Source organism: Callionymus lyra, chromosome 2, assembly GCF_982586985.1.
Source record: "Callionymus lyra chromosome 2, fCalLyr1.hap1.1, whole genome shotgun sequence".
NCBI classification, from domain to species: domain Eukaryota; kingdom Metazoa; phylum Chordata; class Actinopteri; order Syngnathiformes; family Callionymidae; genus Callionymus; species Callionymus lyra.
This window is the reverse complement of record NC_141819.1, coordinates 4620407-4630517: the sequence shown is the minus strand read 5'-3', so window position 1 is coordinate 4630517 and position 10111 is coordinate 4620407. Positions and strand designations below refer to the sequence as shown.

The following is a 10111-nucleotide window of genomic DNA, read 5'->3' as shown; positions in this document are numbered from 1 at the left end:
AGCTCACAAAGTGTACGCTGACGGAGTGTGACGCGAGGAGGTTGAAAAGGTTTAACTGGAATTTGATGTGTTGAAATTAGAATTTTGCAACTTAAACACGCGGCTTTTGTTTGTTTTTTTTGGACTTAAGGTTGATCCATGGATTAAAGAACTTGATAACACGGTACATATACTGTATATATCGAGCTAGCACTGCCATGCTAGTGGCTACATTGATAATTCCAACAGAGTACATTGTTTATTTGCTCTTTACTTTTGTTCCCGATAAATGAAAAACATCCCAATTATTTATGAAACTTCACATTACATGACAAAACTGAACAGGATTAATATAAATGATCTTCATAATATATGTTTATACTGTATATAAATACAATATATATCCATATTTTAACTTTTATATACAACATTTTCCTAATAATATATAACTTGTTGTAATTTTTTGTTGTTGGTTGGTTGTCCTGCTAAAAGATTGAGTGTTTCTTTGGTTGGAAACTGGCTCTTTATGTAAAAGTTATTCTTTAATATGGTCAACATTGATCGTCTTAGTTTACATGAATAACACACAAGTAACTACAACTAGAACTTGAGACTTCATGCTGAGTGGTACATAACTTAACTCAAAGCATCACTGACTGTCACCTTAACCTGTGTTCATGTAAAAAGACTCAAATCAATATCATGGGTTGAATTAACCTGAAATAATATAAATAGAAATAAAAATAGAGAAGTTAAGAAGCGACTGCTTGGTTTTAATGGAAGCATGTTGTCTAAACCCACACATATTGTTTTGATAGTTTAAGCGCTTTGTGACCCTGGTCTGGAAAAGCGCTATACAAATAAAAATGACTTACTTACTTGCATGGTTGAAAAAGTCTTTTTTTTTTCACCCACTTTCTCTAAACTTGTTGAGCTACTGTGTGAATGACTCTTCAGGCAACAAAACAATACGTTTGGAGTCATTTTAACACGAATACACACGTTATTTTAAAAAGATACATTATTAAATTCATGTAATTAATTTTTCATATTTTTTTCTAAGACGTCAGCAAGATTAAGCTTTTTTTTGTTGCATTTTTAAACATTAATTCAAGAACATGTAAAAATGATCTACTTTTTAAATTTGTATTACAAATTATGTTTGTTATCCAATAAAACAATGATTTAAGTAAATTTATATCTGTTTCGAAATCTTTACTTTCCTCGGCTTTTTGATTAAACGCGACATATAAGAAATGCGTCATATTGATTCATATTAGTTTAAAGTATTAATAACAAACACAATCAACAAACGATAATAAAATAATAAAAACCGACTGACTTCGCCTGTTAGTATTAAGACTCCTGATTGGACGCTTTTCAGTAAGCGACACGCTCATTGGTTATTGATACGGCGGGTGATTTAGACGTCACCGGCGTCTGCAGAGCATTCTCTGCGGTAAACATGTCTTCTCCAGATCTGTCTCCAGCCCTCGACGTTCTCCGCGCCTTGTATCCTCACGTGGAGACTCTCGAGGAGTTCTCGAAGAGGATCTGGTTCTCGGAGGGACACGAACCGTCGCTCGTCCAGGACTTGGACTCGCGCAGCTTCAGAACCTTTGTTGAAAACATTTTCGTTTGTTTCGACGAGATTCCAGTCGAGACACCGAGCTGTGAGCAGGTGATGTACCTGTTCAGTCCAGGACTCGTTTGAAGAGCGACACCTATCGTCACGAACAGTGTTCGGATGGTTCGAGTACAACCTTTCAGCAAAACTAATTCAATTTGATATAAAGTTTCTTATGACAAAGTTAACTCGACACATGTTGTCGTTTAAGTCAGACTATAGTGGAGAAAAGAAAACTTCCTTTTAGAAGGCAGAAACCTCAAGCAGAACCAGACTCGTGCTGTGTCTCAAATCGCATACTTCTCCTAGTATACTAGAAGTTAGTATGCATCAGGATAGTGTACGTACTAACTAGTAACTAATCCTCCACAGATAGTAGTGCTGTGTCTCAAATCGCATACTAGCGTATTCAAAGTTAGTATTTTTAGTGCGTTAGTGCGTCTCAATTCTTATTATGCGATATTTAGTGCGCCATGCACACTAAATTGGCGTACTAACACGCCCACAAAACTGAGTATGGATTGATGGACACTAACCACACTAAACAGCCGCCATCTTAATGACGTTTTAAAAGTAATTAACGTCATATATATTCATATATATTCATATATATTCATATACTTACAGGTGCATTTTCAAATATTTATTTTCTCATATTTTTTCTTTATTTCTTTTTCCAAAAGTTGTTGCAAAACGTGCTGCCAGCAGGTGTCGCTAGTGTTCCTACAGCTGGTTGAAATCATCGTTAAATAGAAGTAGAAGAAGAAGCTGTCGCGTCATTTCCTGTTAGTGTGTAGCAGCAGAGTTTGATTTGAGACATACTATCTGTGGAGGATTAGTTACTAGTTAGTACGTACACTAAACTGATGCACACTAACTTCTAGTATACTAAGAGTAGTAAGCGATTTGAGACACAGCATATGTTGATGGCCTCCTGCCATAAACGTAAGGAAGGATAGAACCAACAAATTGACAAACTAAAAGGAAGATGTCAACATGTAGAAGAACACAACTCGGCCATATCAACTGTATTCATAACACACACCAAACAGATACAACAAAACAACCTCCATGAATAAAGAACTGTCTTCACTCGCATAAAAACATGTCCTCCTCCAAATATCAAATGTAGTTGTATGACAAGTATTACAACGTCTCCATATTTTACCAGATAGTCGTTTATGTGAAGTGTTAGTTCAGCCAAAATTTAAATTTCACTCATTTTACTTTAACTTCTCAACCGAAAAAAATAAATGGATATATCTATATTTTAATTTGTTGTAGAAGCTTCTAGTCTCTCAGCGCCAGCTATAGGTTAATCCTCATAAGCGCATTTCAAAACACTTTCTAAGGTCGAGGCTTCAATGCACGAAGATGAAGGCGAAGACAACTGAGCTCCAGTCGCTACATTAAAATGAACAAACATTTTTGTCTGTAACTCTAAAAAGAACAGATGACTCTGAAAATTATCCCAACATTAGTCGACATGAGGTCGAGTAGAAAGTGAGTGAATTTAATTTTCACTTTAAGTGAAAGTAAAAGGCAAAAAAGCGTTTATTATTATTTATTTTTTAATAAAAATGACATGCAAGTATATAAACGTTGAAATGTAAATGTTATAACGATGTTGCTTATTGATTTCATAGATCTGTTCCCCATCTGAACTCCTGGCTTTCACCCTGAACACTTTGAAGAAGAAACAAAAGAGAAACGTCTTGACATTAGGCTATAGTATTGACGGCTCCACTCAGGGAGACCACACTATTGATCGCTTTCATTTCCAAAGTCATTTGTATCAAAATGCTGCCTATATCCGTTCTAGTGACCTGTGGATGAAGATCATTAACCGTCTGGGTTCTGATCTGTCGCGGTATCTGCTGGAGAACTGCTCCTTATTCATGGCCGTCCCCCCAACATGTCTCTTTCAAGTTTGTGGTGCACCCATCGATGAACTAGTTCCCACCCCAGAGACCAGCTCCAGGTTCTTTCCCCAGTCCTGGTCCAGGACAAAGAACAAGAAAGATTCAAAAACACCTTCAGCTCTAAGAAAGAAACCATGCACCAAAAATCCTCCAAGAACTAAAAACGATGGCAGATCTGCTCCCGTCAAGAGAAAATTGTGTCGAATGAATGAAGATGAAGTTACAAGACGTCCCGGAAAGAGGAGGCGATTGTGTGAAGTCTCCAGTTTAGAACCAGAGGTAGTAACTGATTCAACATCTCTTGACGACACACGTTTGGTTCCGGACCAAGAAAACGCCTCAAAATCGCCTCACAAAACTGTGCCTCCAGCACAAACTTTCATCCGCTCGCTGCAGTTTGCATACGGAGGCACCGGAATCCAAGGGTTCATCCTCAACAGGAAGAGGAGGACCGGGGATGTTTCCAGAGGATTAACTGGCGAAGATTTGGTCAGGATGGTTTTCCTCAGTGGTCCAAAGTGTCTCAAAGAACTGGGGAAAGACGAGAGGAAGTTGCCCAGGCGCTGGTTGTACATGGTCCCGTTGTTCAGCCAGCTGCTGAGACGGCACCAGAGATGTTCCTACACCAGATTCCTGCACAGACTGTGTCCACGAGTGAGGAGGGCGAGGGATGGGCGCGAGGACTTGAACCTCCTCCTTCGCCAGTGCTGTGCAGCTCACCGCGTCTCTCTGTTCGCGAGGAAGTGCCTCGACGCCGTCATACCCTCGGAGCTCTGGGGCTCGGAGGACAACCGACGACACGTCTACGTCAGAGTCGGACGCTTCCTGCGCAGTGGCAGGTTTGAGAAGATATCAGTCGAGGAAGTGATGTTGAAGATGAAAGTCAACGATTGCAACTGGTTGCAGTTCAACAAGACAGGTAATGAGAACAATTGAATAGTATAAGTTAAAAGAAAAACATGACGCTACTTCTTTAACTCATCGTATAAAAACAACCTGAGAATACAATCTTGCATGTTCCTTAAAGTATTAGATTTCTCTAGCCTTTTGTCGTCATGGATTTTTGGCGTATTAGCTGCAGTAAAGATTTCTCACCTTTTAATAGCATCACGACCATGTTTTCAACTCATTACTTTATAAAGCTGCTCTGAGATCTGGGCGAACGAGAGGTTACAAGAGTCCATTATGACGTAATAATGGCACCACTCCTCCAGCTGTAGACACGCCCCGCTTTGTTTATACAACGAGTCCCTTGGAGCGAGTATTCTGGGGATTGATGACGTGCAGTGACAAACCTCCATGCTTGACCAATCACAGCAGAGTGGACGTTGTTATGGTCAACAAGATTTAATTTACAGAAGAAATATGCTCTTTAACACGAATAGTTTCTTGCAGAGAATCAGTGACTTTTAATGATGTTAGTAATAATCTCCCGATTGTTTGGATAACATGCGTATTTATATTACGTTTATGGAATAAAAGTGTTTCCTGTTTACATACATATAGTCATCATGTGATACTGAAAGTGTGTTTTTTTCAAGGAGATGCTCAGATCACATGAGGAAAACCTGCTCTTGCTGAGCTTCAGTTCAAACCTGTTCAGCTTCTGGTGGATCATTTTAATATGTTATCAAAACAAGCCTATATTTTCTGACAATTTTTCTAAATTGTCTAAAATAACTGATGAACACTCGTGTATAAAACTCATCATGTTGTCGTAAATGAACAAGAATCATCAGTGTGTAGAAAGAGAAACATGTGTGTGAATACTTTACTATCCAGACATGTAACAACAAACATTGTTGATGCGTCTCTGATGTGAACTTCTCAGTGTGTACATTTTTAGTGTAAGTACATGAGGCCCCTGATGGTCGTCCTACCAGCTCTCATGCTGTCTTCACTCTTCCTGGACAGGAAGGATTCCCCCCAGTGAGCTGGCATATCGCACACGCCTGCTGGGTCACTTCCTGGCCTGGCTTCTTGGCTGTTACGTGACTGGCTTGGTCAGATCCTGCTTCTACGCCACTGAGAGAGTCGGACGGAAGAAAACTCTCAAGTTCTATCGCTACGATGTCTGGGCTGAATTACAGAACTTGGCTTTCAGGTGAACACAAGTGAAGGAACATTGCTGATGACGTCACAACTACAGTGTCCTGTACACGAGGACCGACATGAAAGTCATTCAATTATCTCAAGATTTAAAGGCTTGAAGTCTTCAGTCTGTGCTCGTTGTGTTCAATCAATCGACCACTGATCATAATCAGCAGATATCTGGGAACTGTGTTAAAAAAAACTGATGACTGGCGGCTCATACTTTACCTCTTCCCACCTGCACAGGCTCTGCACAGGTGCACGGGAACAAACGACAACAAACATGTCTGCTGTGTAAAGGTTTTAAACTGTGTGTGAGAACTATGTGAAGTTCACTTGCTGCTCATGGAAACGTCAAAATACCTCGAGGAGGAAGCATTTTAAAATGGTACTGAAAGAAACTGGCAGCCAATGAGGAGTTTTAAGAATCAGAGAAATGCGAGTTCTTCTACTAGAGCGGCTCAGAATTCTCGCTGCAGAGTTTTGATTTAACTGCAGGCGAGACAGATGCTTCTTAAAATGTTGAACATGTCTGTGGGTTATTTTTCCTCTTCTTCTTTTGCTTCCTTTTTCTTCAGCCTGAAGTCTTTTATAACGTTCTCCACTCAACAACTCTAAGTCTCATGTGTTTGTGCGACTTTTAGAAATCACGTTTCTAAATGCCAGCTGGAAGAGTTGAGTGCAGACGAGGTCGCGTCCCTCCCCAGTACAAGCGTCGTCTCCCGCCTTCGCTTCGTTCCAGAGACGGGTGGAATGAGAGCGATCACTGGGGTCATGGGGGTGAAGGTCAAAACACAGGTACAAATGTGTTTCACCTCTTGTTGATCCTCACTTGCACACATGGATGTGATGTTTATTGTTGGTCTCATCCTTCATGTCCAGTTTCACAGGATCTTCACGACTTACATGCAGTCTTGCTTGCCCTCGTGCGAGAGTCTCCGTCTCTCCTCGGCTCCACAGTTTGGGGAAAGAGCGACATTCACCGAGTTCTGTCCTCCTTCCTGCCATTGAAGGACAACAGAGCCGAACCCTTTTACTTTGTTAAGGTATCTTTGCTACACCTGGAGACATTGACTTAAAACATTATTTAAAGAGATCATTGGTAGATATCCGCTTATTAACTTGTATTTTTGGTATTTAAAAATACATTTTTATTTCTAAATATATCATTTTCATTTGCAAGACTTGTAAATGAGTCTTTGTTATTGCATCTGACATGTGAATGTAATTTCACACACAGAATTTCAAGTTTTACCATTTACATTTTTTTTTTAAATGATATACAGTATATAAAAGTAAAAATGTATTTGTAAATGCCAAAATACAAGTTAGAAATATTAAATCGCTCGTACAACCATTAAATATTTTCAGATCACCCTCTGTGCATGTACACATAATTATGAGACAAAAATAAGCCCATAGTTACTAAGTATATATATATCATCAGTGTTGGGAGTAAAGGTTTGCTGTAACAAAAGCGTCTTTTTACTTCTATTTTTTATGAGATGCTTTTTATATCCATACATGATAGAAAGTTAGAACTCTATGTTATTACTTTAAAAGTGAATGAAGAATGGATACGTGAGTTGAACATCTGCATCTGCCACAAAAATGACCATCAGTGCATTTAATCTTTTATTTCTATTTGTTTTATTCATTTATTGTTCTTACCTTTTTGTGTGATTTGTTTAATCACAGCATCCAAACTTACACTGACCCGTACACTTGTACAAATGTTTCTCTCTTACAAAAACTTTCCCTATTAAAAAGTAAAGAAACTGGGTTGTTTTTGAAAGAAGTAACTAGTAATTGTAACTAAGTTACTATTTTAAAGTAAGTCGCCCAACACTATTCATGATGTTTCATTTGAGAGAAATTATTAATTTGTTGTAACGAGGGACAAACATTCTGACTGTTTCCTGTGTGTAAATATAACATGATTATAATCAATATAACATTATTGATTTTAGTGATGTTTGTCTATTAAAACAAGGCGTGTTTAAGATGTTTTTACATGACATTTATAACCTAATATTTATGGATTTGAAAATGAGCACAAAAGAGAAAAAAAGCTTCAACATTAGATTATTTTTTAACCTTTAACTCAGTTTGTGTTTTCACCTGAACAAGGCGGTTGTTAGTGGAGGTCACGACCCTCACGAGAAGCTTCAAGAGGTCATAGGTCAAGTGCTTTCATCAGTCGAGGACATTGTTTTCAACGTACGAACTTTTGCCAAAATCTGGGCCGACTCGGAAGAAGGTCTTCGGAAGACTTTTGTGCGAGAGGTGAGTTTACTGATCACAGAAACACAATGAAGTCAGAACTACATTAAATGAACATTAAATGTTCTTTTTATTTACGTGTTGTGTCGTTGTGTATCTGAAGCGACTCATTTGTGTTGTGGAAACAGGCGACTATCATCCACGGAGCTGCAGGAACAGCCAACATGAAGAACTTTGTTGCGTCGCTGCAGAAAAGCAAGAAAGCTCATCACACTGTTCTGGTAGAGAAGGTAAGAATGACCTTGAAAGTATTTTCTTCATCGTAGTTTTCATTTTCTCCGGCTGTTACGCTGCATTTATCTGGAAACTATACAATAAGTCTGTGTTCGTCACTTCATCTTTATTTCTTCCAGCATTTCTCCACAGACGATTGTGTGAAAGAGCAGCTGGACTTCTTCACTGGGTTGTTGTCTGGGACCATCGTTGAGTACAGGAGGAGGTTAGTGTTCATTTTTAACTTTTCTTTCTGCTCAGACAGAGTCAGTATCGACGGATGTGAGAGAAGCAGACGTGGACAGAAGAATGTTCTTGTCATTGTTGGACAGATGTTGAATTTTAACCATAAATAATAATAATTATTTTTAATAAATGCTTGGTCAAGAATCACTGACGTGTTCTGAGGGGATGTTTGTAGCCTCCATGTTTTCTGGCTTGATTTTCTCATCTTTACTTTACAACCTAAGATCTGATCTTCTTTGTCCTCCAGAATGTACCGTCAAGGTCAAGGTATTCCTCGAGGCTCTGTGGTGTCTAGTCTGCTCCGCTGCCTCTACTATGGTCACATGGAGAACACGCTGTTTCAAGATCTTCCTAAAGACAAAGTGTCCGTTTGTCGTGAAGTTGACAGATGTCATTGTGTCGTGTCGCCAGCAGGGGGAGCCAGTTCCGTATAACAACCTTTCTTTCTGTGTCTGCAGATGTTTGATGAGGCTGGTCGATGATTTCCTGTTGATTACAACAGACAAATGTCGAGCAGAGTCTTTTCTAACGTGAGTTTGACTTTTTACATCAACCATTTGAGCCAAATATAAACTTCTCATCTTTTTCACCAGGACTTTGCTCTCCAGGGTGCAGGAGTACGGACTTGTCGTCGACCACCAGAACATGGTGACCAACTTCCAAACGTCACCAGGTCCCCATCCTACCATTGACGCCCTGCCCCGTCTCTGTCTCTTCCCCTGGTGTGGTTTGCTGCTGGACACTCAGTCGCTGCACGTGCACAGGGATTATTCAAGGTGTGGCTTCGACTATTTTCACTTCTACGATTCATAAAGTGTGTTTGAAGCAACATTCTGCTGAGTAACTGTGTGTGTTCAAAAAAGAGAACGAACCTGCTCAGCTCATACATTAGTGTGTAAGGTTGAAATATATTTGTTCTCACAGTTACAGATCTTCGTCTCTGCTACAGCCCCACACTGGGCTCTGACACATCAGCAACAGAGGAGAAGAAACTGATGATCGTCCTCACAGGTGATTGTATCTCTTCATGGACGTCAAGGTTTGGAAAGATCACTTCAGACACATGTAGCTCTGTGAGGTTAAAGTTCACTTCAGACACATGTAGCTCTGTGAGGTTAAAGTTCACTTCAGACACATGTAGCTCTGTGAGGTTAAAGTTCACTTGAGACACATGTAGCTCTGTGAGGTTAAAGTTCACTTCAGACACATGTAGCTCTGTGAGGTTAAAGTTCACTTCAGACACATGTAGCTCTGTGATGTTAAAGTTCACTTCAGACACATGTAGCTCTGTGAGGTTAAAGTTCACTTCAGACACATGTAGCTCTGTGAGGTTAAAGTTCACTTCAGACACATGTAGCTCTGTGAGGTTAAAGTTCACTTCAGACACATGTAGCTCTGTGAGGTTAAAGTTCACTTCAGACACATGTAGCTCTGTGAGGTTAAAGTTCACTTCAGACACATGTAGCTCTGTGAGGTTAAAGTTCACTTCAGACACGTGTAGCTCTGTGAGGTTAAAGTTCACTTCAGACACATGTAGCTCTGTGAGGTTAAAGTTCACTTCAGACACATGTAGCTCTGTGAGGTTAAAGTTCACTTCAGACACATGTAGCTCTGTGAGGTTAAAGTTCCCTTCAAACACATGTAGCTCTGTGAGGTTAAAGTTCACTTCGGACACATGTAACTCTGTGAGGTTAAAGTTCACTTCAGACACATGTAACTCTGTGAGGTTAAAGTTCACTTCAGACACATG

The 10111-nt window shown here is 39.6% G+C and overlaps 1 protein-coding gene and 1 pseudogene across 1 annotated transcript in view; one reads left to right on the top strand and one right to left on the bottom strand.

Moving 5' to 3' along the window:
• LOC148085116 (NACHT, LRR and PYD domains-containing protein 3-like) overlaps window positions 1-10111 on the bottom strand; it is a 449698-nt gene that overhangs the window by 352067 nt on the left and 87520 nt on the right. The gene's annotated exons all lie outside the window — the stretch shown is intronic.
• LOC148085118 (telomerase reverse transcriptase-like) lies at window positions 1445-9527 on the top strand (annotated as a pseudogene).